The sequence below is a fragment of the Thalassophryne amazonica genome, chromosome 16 (genome assembly GCF_902500255.1).
Source record: "Thalassophryne amazonica chromosome 16, fThaAma1.1, whole genome shotgun sequence".
In the NCBI taxonomy this organism is placed as follows: domain Eukaryota; kingdom Metazoa; phylum Chordata; class Actinopteri; order Batrachoidiformes; family Batrachoididae; genus Thalassophryne; species Thalassophryne amazonica.
In genome coordinates, this window is record NC_047118.1 from 80805910 (window position 1) to 80817560 (window position 11651).

The window sequence follows — 11651 nt, forward strand, 5'->3', positions numbered from 1 at the left end:
GTGTGTGTGTGAGAGAGAGAGAGAGAGACTTCCATCGGGACTAACCTAATAAAAACACACTGCATGATAATCTGCATTATAAGTAATTGAATATTTGAAATGTCTTTAAAAAGATTTAGAGTAATGCATTTCACAATTGTATTTTATTATTTCTTTATTTTATTTTTAGGGGAGATAATCTGACATACTGATACATTTATGACATTTATGTTGAACAGGCTCAGTTCAGTTTTACACTAAATTAAGCAGCAATTTGTCTTCTAATATTCTTTGTGCAGTAGAAACAATTTTGCATATTTTGTTTGCTGCTCTGAAATTTGGAAGTGGCTTTCTACCGATAATACTACTGTTGGCCAGATGAGGGCGCTGGCTACTAACGTGACAATGCAAGTGAAAACTACTGTACTATCTATCTATCTATCTATCTATCTATCTATCTATCTATCTATCTATCTATCTATCTATCTATCTATCTATCTATCTATCAATCTATCTATCTATCTATCTATCTATCTATGAGTTTAGATATTTAAAAATGTGGTGTGTGATGTTTTTTCTTTAGCAGAATGTCACTTTCAAAATGTGTGAATATTCCCTTTGCAATAAGATGAAAAAATTTTGTCGTCAGTCTGTGATCTGTATTGTACACAAACTTTGTTTTGTGCATAATGTGGTATTTGTTTGGTTTTGACTTGGAACATTGAAGTTTTTGGAGTTGAGAATGCAGTAATGTGTTCGGTGGGAGAATTTGCTGTGGAAATTAAAAAAAAAAAACTGCAATCATTTGCAGAGATGTTAAAACATTTTCTGTTTGAATTTGAGGACTGATTTAGAAATCTGAGGAAAACTGTATTTCCACAGCATCAGCTGGGAATTTGTCAAATAAAAAAAGAATGTGGACATGAGCATGAAGCATCTGGGTAACAAAGTCCATGTTATGGACACAAATTATTAAAGAGCCGTCAGGTCTCCATTCCTCTCCTTGTTATCATTTGATGGATAAATGCCCTGAGGTACACCCTTCAACTGATCACAAACCTGGACTGAATGAAGGAACAGCAGCTGCAGAAAATGGAAATACAAAAAAAAAAAAAAAAAAAAAAAAAAAAAATTGTAGTTCAGCAAAGATTTTGAGGGGCTAGAATGCCTCATCAAACCCATTACTGGGTTTCTGGTGAGGTGATGGTCTAGTGGTTAAGCACTGAGCTTGAGACCAGACGACCCTTGCTTCAAACCCAGCTTGACCAGAAAATCAGTAAGGGCCCTTGGGCAATGTCTTTAAGCCGGCTCACAACAGGTGTGTATATATATATATATATATATATATATATATATATATATATATATATATATATATATATATATATATATATATATATATATAATATCAACAGGTTGAAGTCATGTTGTTGGACAGTGGCGATGTCTCCAAATTGATAACACATTTAAATGACACATAAAACACAGTTGGACACAAGTGAACTCTCAGAGAGCAAAACGTTAACTCAACTCTCTAAAATTCTAAACACCAGTTCAATGCAGTTGGTTTTTTCAGCAGAGTGCTCACAGGTGTCTATGGGAATCTTACAGAACGTTTTCCCTTTTCAAAACAATGCCATATAAAATCACACACACACACACACACACACACACACACACACACACACACACACACACACACACACACACACACACACACACACACACACACACACACACACACACACCACCTGGACAAACATTTAATCACCTAACTGCCAACTCATCACTCAGGAAGCAGCATACAAAGACCTCAGGTGAGGAAGTCAACAATGGAAGTCAACCTACTGATGGGGAGCAGGGAGGGTGACAGGTGTGTGTGTGGGGGGGGGACAAGGACAAAGAAGAAAGTAAGTCTGACACAAAATCCTGGTATCTCACTTCTCACTGAGAGGCTGGATAGAGGTGAGAGAAGGAGAGGTGATTTCCTGTTGTCATCCGGGCGTTCACACTCAAGCTCATGTACTTTACTAAATTTTTGTTTCGGACTTCACAAGTCATACTGTGGACAGTGTGCAGCTGCTGCTGTGTGATACCTATGATACATGCTGTAGAACTGTACATCAAGTCAGAATTTACTGTGGAAGAAATCTGCTTTAGTCCACATGGACCAATCAGATTTTCTGGTTTTCTGGACGACAGAGAGACAAAAACATCATGATGGAAGGGTCCAGTTGTGCACTGAGGCACCAGAAGCAGCAATAATCAACTTGGTTTGAGCAAATAATGCAATTAAATGCCACACCATAAAGGACAACACAATTTTCAACATCTGAAATTAGCCCGTCAACATCAGGGTTAGTTCTGGTCTGTGAAGTTGGTCGCTTATTCCTTATTCTGGTGCGTATTTGAGCACACATCTGTTACTTATTCCTTATGTTCCTCATTTAGTCACTTATTCCTTATTCACTTACTTGTTTCTTATTCTGGCACTTATTCCTTATTTGGGTACTTATTTGAGTATACATCTGTAACTTATTCCTCGTTCCTCATTTACATTCCTTATTTGGTTACTTGTTCTTTATTCTGGTACTTATTCAAATATGCATCTGTTACTTATTCCTTGTTCCTCATTTGGTTACTTATTCCTTTTTTGGTTACTTATTCTTTAATCTGGCACATCTTAAGTATAGGTCTGTTACTTATTCCTTGTTCCTTATTTGTTTACTTATCCCTTATTCTGGTACATTTTTAATTATAGGTCTGTTACTTATTCCTTGTTCCTTATTTGGTTACTCATCCCTTATTCTGGTACATTTTTAAGTATAGGTCTGTTACTTATTCCTTGTTCCTTATGTAACCGGAGGACCTATCTTTGTGGCCAGGACAGCGGTGGGATTCAAACACTGCTCGAACTGAAGACCACAACTCAGCCAAAGGGAATTCCCCCCTTGGCTGACCCCTTTCTCTTATCGTGCTTCTGTTCTTTGGAATGATCTCCTTGCATCAATAAAACAGTCAGATTCTGTAGAGACTTTCAAGTCCAGACTTAAGACGCACTTATTTTCCCTTTCATATGGCTAGCATACTGGCATAGTATGTTTCTATGCTTTTTACTCTTTTACATTCATTTTATTAGGAAACGGAGTGTGCCATGGCCTCAAATTTATCTAAATTCTGGGTCTTTTAGCTTAGGGCTAGTGGCCGGCAATCACCTTAGTATTTCTTCTGTTTTTCTTGTTGCTTAATGCTGACAAATTACATTGTATTTGTTGTCTTTCTCGTGCTTGATTCTGCTTTTTTTCTTTTCTCTCTGTTTGAGGTGTAGCTCCATCCAGAGATGGGTGTGGTGCCTGTTCTGGAAACTGTCCTGTGCACTGGCAACATTTCCTGTATGTTTGTTTTGTGAATAGTTTTGTAATTTGTGTCTGTAGCATGGCCCAAGCAGAGGGTCACCCCTTTGAGTCTGGTCTGCTTGAGGTTTCTTCCTCAAAGGGAGTTTTTTTTACCACTGTTGCTCTGGGGGTTGGTAAGGTTAGACCCTACTTGTGTGAAGCGCCTTGAGGCAACCTTCTTGTGAATTGGCGCTATATAAATGAAAATAAATTGAAATTGAAATCCTTATTTGGTTACTTATCCCTTATTCTGGTACATTTTAAGTATAGGCCTGTTACTTATTCCTTGTTCCTTATTTTTTTACTTATCCCTTATTCTGGTACATTTTTAAGTATAGGCCTGTTATTTATTCCTTGTTCCTTATTTGGTTGCTTATCCCTTAATCTGGTAGATTTTTGAGTACAGGTCTGTTACTTATTCCTTGTTCCTTATTTGGTTACTTATTCCTTGTTCTGGTACATTTTTAAGTACAGGTCTGTTACTTATTCCTTGTTCCTTGTTTGGTTACTTATCCCTTATTCTGGTAGATTTTTAAGTATAGGCCTTAATCCTTGAACAAAATTTCCAGGAGTGTATCACCATACTGTGACCTTGACCCTTGAATTCATGACCTATATTAAGAGACAGCCAGAATTTTGTATTTATTTGTTTGTTTGCAAAACCAATTCACTGAATTATGCGAACATGAATAACAATACAATTTCAGAGATTCTTCGTAAAATTATTGTATGACCTACTTATTCAAAGAATAAAAAAAAAATTGTCAAAGTTTCTCCACTGTTCATGTGCAGACCGCTAGTGTTTCTCAAAGTCCACCTAAATCTCACAGGTTACTCAAAATCACGTATAATTATTGATTACTTATTTGCTGTGTAAAAATGACATCACTACTTTAACCCCAACATACGAAACCTTTGCAAAAGTTTCTGTCCAGTAACATTCTTGTAGCACATTGAAGAATACGAGGTCTGTCAATAAAGTAACAGTCCTTTTTATTTTTTTCAAAAACTATATGGATTTCATTCATATGTTTTTACGTCAGACATGCTTGAACCCTCGTGCGCATGCGTGAGTTTTTCCACGCCTGTCGCTGATGTCATTCGCCTGTAAGCATGCCTTGGGAAGGAGTGGTCCCGCCCCCTCGTCGGATTTTCATTGTCTGGAAATGGCGGAATGAAAAGGACTTTTTTTTCCATCAGAATTTTTTCAGACTGGCACCTAGAAACCATTCGAAAAATTTATCTGGCTTTCGGTGAAAATTTTACGGGCTTTACAGAGAATAAGGACTGTTAGAATAGAATAAGGACCCCTTTAAGTACGCTCGGCGCACCGCGCTCCGACGACGCGGTACAAGCCACCGGACCATTTCTAAACGGATGGCTCTGTGGATACGAGACCTTCGTGTGCTCTTTCTCTGATTATCACAAGAGCTGGACATCAGCCATTTTCCTGCAGATTTCACTTTTAACAAGAGATTTTGTCATGGAAAGCCGCGCGGAGGCTTCACGCGTAAAGACCGATTCGCTTTGGAAGCGAGACAACGGAACACCTCCATTTCGGCGTGTCAGAGGACAAGTTTGGACATGTCCAGCTCTCCACAATTTCTCTGATACTTACTGGACTGGTAAGCATTGAAAGCTGAGATAGGCATGTCCAAACTTGTCCTCTGACACGCCGAAACGGAGGTGTTCCTTTGTCTCGCTTCCAAAGTGAATCGGTCTTTACGCACGAAGCCTCCGCGCGGCTTTCCATGACAAAATCTCTTGTTAAAAGTGAAATCTGCCGGAAAATGGCTGATGTCCAGCTCTTGTGATAACCAGAGAAAGAGCACACGACGGTCTCAATCCACAGAGCGATCCGTTTAGAAATGGTCCGGTGGCTTGTGCCGCGTCGTCGCAGCTCAGAGCGAGGCGCGCCGAGCATCCTTAAAGGGGTCCTTAAAGCTGTAGTAACAGTCCTTATTCTCTGTGAAGCCCGTAAAATTTTCACCGAAAGCCAGATAAATTTTTCGAATGGTTTCCAGGTGCCAGTTTCTAACAGCTTCTGAAAAAATTCTGATGGAAAAAAGTCCTTTTCATTCCGCCATTTCCAGACAATGAAAATCCGACGAGGGGGCGGGACCACTCCTTCCCAAGGCGTGCTCACAAGCGAATGACGTCACCGACAGGCGTGGAAAAACTCACGCATGCGCACGAGGGTTCAAGCATGTCTGACGTAAAAACATATGAATGAAATCCATATAGTTTTTGAAAAAAATAAAAAGGACTGTTACTTTATTGACAGACCTCATATATTACAATTTTTCTCAGTCGCTAAAGCACTAAACTCCATTCTCTGAACCAAATTCTCAGTGGCCCAAAATCACTGTTCAAATCAAACACTCTTTTGACCAAACATTAAACACTGTTCAGGGCCTCAGACACAATTTGGAAAACTCATCTGCTCTTTTCTGCTAAACCTTAAACACATTCCGTCACTAAACTCATTTCACGCCGTGATACACTTGCGTTGCAAAATTGTAACCACAGGCAGCAAAATGTGAACAGAACTCCAACACAGCTGTCAGCTTTTACACACAACAACTCACAACTGAACACACACATTTCTAATGATGTGATCAGACAAAGTGGGCAGGATGAAAGTCAGTCCAGAGTGCACAGGCGGAACACGTGTGTCCATCTACCGTGGACAGAAACAGACAGAGAGACAGAGGAGGAAGAGTTCATATGAGAGGTGGTGGACGCGGAGGACGGGGACGAGGAAGATCAAGAACAATCATTACTGATGATGTTCAGCAGCTTTGCATCCTGTATGTGTCGTAGTTTGGGACAATGTGGGCGTTCACCATGTTGTCCTGATACAGGTGTGGTTCACCAACAACCAGCACTTCATACAGGTTTTCCTTCCCCCTTACAGCTCCGTTCTGAATCCAGTAGAGGAGTTTTTCTCTGTGTGGCGGTGGAAGGTCTGTGACCAGAGGCAGTGGAACCGGCGTGTGATGATCTGACTGGTGTCTTGTCCATGCTCGGTTCGGCACACCAGAGGGGTTTTCCCTCATTACCCGGTAAGGGAAAATACTGCCTGTGATGTGGATGAAGTCCTCTGTCTGGACCATGCACAACGACATGATGTTGGAAAATGAATCTCGGTGACTTTGTGCAGTAATGTGCTTTTTATTTTACTTTATTATTTTTTTGTGACATTGCTGAATGTAGATATCACATTGACTATGATCATTTTTTTGGTAAATGCATTTACAATACAGTTTTTCCTCAACTGCTAAAACACTAAACGCTGTTGTCTGAACCAAATGCTCAGTTGCCTGAACTCACTGATTGAATCACTCACTCTTTTGGCAAAACCATAAGCACTTTTCACCTGTTTAGACACAACTTGCCAACACATTTTCATTGTGATGCACCTGTGTTGCATATTGGTGAGCACAGGTGGCAAAAGTCAAACACACTTAAAGCACTAGTGTCACCGGTTGAATACAACAACTCAAAATTGATCACACTTGTGTCCAATGACGTGAGGGAACATATATAAGTCACTTCAGTAGAGCACTGGTTTGTGAGGCACCACAATGGATAGAAACCTGAGAGGAGGAGTTGGTGTGCGAGGTGGTCAGTGAAGACAAAGAACAGTAATATCTGATGAAATCAGAGCTACTGTGATTAGGGAGGGGTGTTATTTCAAAAAATTTGGAAATCTATAAATGTTTGCATGGAATATGGAAATATACATGGAATAAACCATAGCAGGATAAATTTTGGGTCATTTGGTTCCAAAAGCCCATATGGACGGAGCCAGTGAAGATATCGTGTTCAAAAATCGCCAAAAATATCGGCAAAAATGTCATATCTTGAGAACCGCTGCACCTACAGACTTGAAATCTGGCTCCAAATGTTGCTTGACCCCAAGTTTATATTCAACTTCTATAGTAACAATAAGCCTATCTGGTGTTTTTTAAGAGTAATTGACAAAAAAAAACTAATTTCAGTACATATGTTACGATCAATTGTAACAAACAAAATCTGTGTAGTTTTTATTTCAGGAACATCAGTTGAGTATAATCATCACATGTAAAGAATGACATGGCCACAATGAACTAATTATAAGCAACAGAGTGTTTTTTTTTACGTCAACAGCACATACGAGGTCTGTCCATAAAGTATAGGTCCTTTTTATTTTTTTCAAAAACTATATGGATTTCATTCATATGTTTTTACGTCAGACATGCTTGAACCCTCGTGAGCATGCGTGAGTTTTTCCACGCCTGTCGGTGACGTCATCCGCCTGTGAGCACTCCTTGTGGGAGGAGTCGTCCGGCCCCTCGTCAGAATTCCTTTGTCTGAGAAGTTGCTGAGAGACTGGCGCTTTGTTTGATCAAAATTTTTTCTAAACCTGTGAGACACATTGAAGTGGACACGGTTCGAAAAATTAAGCTGGTTTTCGGTGAAAATTTTAACGGCTGATGAGAGATTTTGAGGTGATACTGTTGCTTTAAGGACTTCCCACAGTGTGAGACGTCGTGCAGCGCTCTCAGGCGCCGTCGTCAGCCTGTTTCAAGCTGAAAACCTCCACATTTCAGGTTCTATTGATCCAGGACGTCGTGAGAGAACAGAGAAGTTTCAGAAGAAGTCGGTTTCAGCATTTTATCCGGATATTACACTGTTAAAGGAGATTTTTTTAATGAAAGACGTGCGGGCGGATTGCAGCGTCGGCTCACAGCCGCCGCGACGCTCCATCACAGGAAAAACACCTCTGTTGGAAGCCTTAAGGACAAGTTGGAACATGTCCAGCTGTTAAACAATTTCTCATATACTCACTCCACTGAAAGCCATCAAAAGCCGCCTGGATTTTACAAATGGTTATCAACACGGAGGTGTTTTTCCTGTGCCGCCGCACTGCGCCGGCTGCGTCCTGACGCACGGACCCGTCCGCACGTCTTTCATTAAAAAAATCTCCTTTAACAGTGGAATATCCGGATAAAATGCTGAAACCGACTTCTTCTGAAACTTCTCTGTTCTCTCACGACGTCCTGGATCAATAGAGCCTGAAATGTGAAGGTTTTCAGCTTGAAACAGGCTGATGACGCCGCCTGAGAGCGCTGCACGACGTCTCGCTCTGTGGGAAGTCCTTAAAGTGACAGTATCACCTCAAAATCTCTCATCAGCTGTTAAAATTTTCACCGAAAACCAGCTTAATTTTTCGAACCGTGTCCACTTCGATGTGTCTCACAGGTTTAGAAAAAATTTTGATCAAACAAAGCGCCAGTCTCTCAGCAACTTCTCAGACAAAGGAATTCCGACGAGGGGCCGGACGACTCCTCCCACAAGGAGTGCTCACAGGCGAATGACGTGACCGACAGGCGTGGAAAAACTCACGCATGCGCACGAGGATTCAAGCATGTCTGACGTAAAAACATATGAATGAAATCCATATAGTTTTTGAAAAAAATAAAAAGGACCTATACTTTATTGACAGACCTCGTATATGACACACGCGTTACTTGAAATTTTCAAACGCTCCGTCCATGTGGGTTTTTGGAACCAGATGACCCAAAAATTATACTGTTATGGTTTATTCCATGTATATTTCCATATTCCATGCAAAAATTTATAGATTTCAAAAATTTTTGAAATAACACCCCTCCCTACTGTGATTGGCCTTGTTATTGTCCACAGTATGAGCGTGAGGTAGGACAAAGGGTCCAACCAAACATCAGTAGATTCACTGTGTACACCAGAATCCCAAGATTTAGAGAAGAGAACAGATAATTAATGACCTTTTCTGACATTATAGTATGTAAATGTTGACAGGAATTACTGTAATGACTAAACTGTATACTGTACCACAATATACTGTAAGTAAATACATGTTTCAGTACATCACTGTGCCAATGTACTGTAGTATTGTAATGGAGGGTTAGTCTAACTGTTTGTAGTATTCCATGTATATTTTTGTACTTTATTTTTATGTAACCTAACTGTATACATGTGCTAAATGCACATGATTTCTGTTTGTTTTTGTCCTGTACAAGTGCTACGTGTAAATGCACAGGATTTCTGTTATTTGTACTTTTTTTACTATGTACAAGTGCTAAATGCACAGGTTTTTTGGTTTGCAACATGCATTTAGCCTACAGTGAACAATAAACATATATTTCTACAGCTTCATGACCTGAACATTGTATTTTCTATTTTTCTATGTAGTGTTTAGAAACAGCTCAGCAGGGTTTTTAATTTTGATTGACTTTGGGCACAATTTGACAACATAGTTTAGTTTGGGGCACATATTGAACTGTTTTGAGTTGAAAATTTAGTTTTGCAAGAAGAGTCTGGAGTTTTGTGAATGTACACAGTAAATTTTGCAGAGTAAAATTTACTCAACTGGGATAACATTTGGTCCCAGTCCAAATAGAGTTAAATATACTCTATCACAGTGTAAAATCAACTCTTATTGGAGTAGAAACATTTGATTTGACAAGACAGTAGAGCTGATTTCACTTTATAATAGAGTGTATTTTACTCTGTTTAGACTAGGACCAAATATCCCAGCTGTGTAGCTTGAAAATTGGGTTTTGTGTTCACAGTTTACAGGACAGCAGCTTTCAAGAAATGTGTCTTAGCAATTGAGAAAAACTGTAAACATTTCCAGTTACTTATATGCCCTGGATGCTGTGTCCTCAATTAGTTTATGTCATGTGTAATGAATCCTCTTTGGTGAATATACTGTATTTTTACTTGCTGTATGGATGAGCTGAACACACTGTTTGAATTTGAACACAGGATAACTCATTTTGAGGTGACACTTTGATTTTGATAGAAAAGACTGGGGTTTTGTGAATGTACTTTGAATTTTGGGATTTGTGTTTAAGGTTTTTGAGAAAATGGGTAGAGTTTTCAAGAAATGTGTTTGAGCAACTGGGTATAAACTTTAAGACATTAAATTGGAGGGCTTGTGACCAGAGGATCCTTGGTTCAAATCCTTGTCAAGCTGGAAAATCACTTAGGGTTTTTGGACAAGGTCCTTAACCCCCAACGTTGTTCCCAGGGTGCAGTGGAGAACCTTGAAGGGCAGTACCTTGGTATCGGTGCGTGTTTGTGTGAATATGAGGCATCACTGTAAAGTCCTTTGAGCATGAAAGTGCTAAATAAATGCAGTCCATTCTCAATGTTTGTTTGGTATTACAATATGTACACTAAAGAGCTGTCATTCCTTTCCTGTTTTTGCAGCATGCCGCAGTGCCACGTAGGAGGATACACACGACACCGTTCAGAACCATAAACAAAGGACAAAAACAGTTTTTATAAAGCATAACGTGGACGTAACAAAGCTGGACCTTATTTCGCAAAATCCTTCCCTTATTGGTCCCTGTGGGCATTCAAGGGAGGTCCCGCCCCCTGCCCATAACCCGTGTGATAACGGGACATATGATTTATATTGTAACTTGAATCTCTCTGTTCAAAGTGGTAAAACCGGTTCAACCCAGTTTGACAAACAAATACCAGACTAAAAGTATATCAAACTAAGAATATAACCATTTATGTAAAGCAATTACTTACCAACAAAACAAATAGAAAACAAAATAATAGATAAAGATACAAATATACCGAACAACATATTGACCTAACTGTGAGAATGGTTGTTGAAAAACTGTAATAATGTTGCTTGTGGGTTGAATGTGTTTACAACTGTATGTGAAATAATTGACATTACTAATTCTATTGAAATACACAAAATGTTTGGAAATCTAAATGTTTCAACTTCCGGTACGTGGATTCCGGCACACTGGAATGGACTGTATTTATATAGCGCTTTTCCATCTGCATCAGACGCTCAAAGCGCTTTACAATTATGCCTCACATGGTGCTGCCATACAAGGCGCTCACTACACACCGGGAGCAATAGGGGATTAAAGACCTTGCCCAAGGACCGTTAGTGATTTTCCAGTCAGGCGGGGATTTGAACCGAGGATCTTCTGGTCTCAAGCCCAACACCTTAACCACTAGACCATCACCTCCCCTAACCAATTTAGAAAATTGTAATATCAAAGCCAAATTAGACAGTTCTAACAAAGTTGCTGATTTAAGTTAAAAGGCATATCCATATGTCTGGTTGTTTCTGTTGACTGTTTACTTTTCTGTGTTGTAAGTAAACAGCCAATCGACTCTAAACACGTTTCGTTAGCGTAAAAAAAAAACACAAATGAGAGCGTGTGTACAAATTTCTCAGCTGCACGGAAGGTGGGGCGGTGTTATGTTTGACCT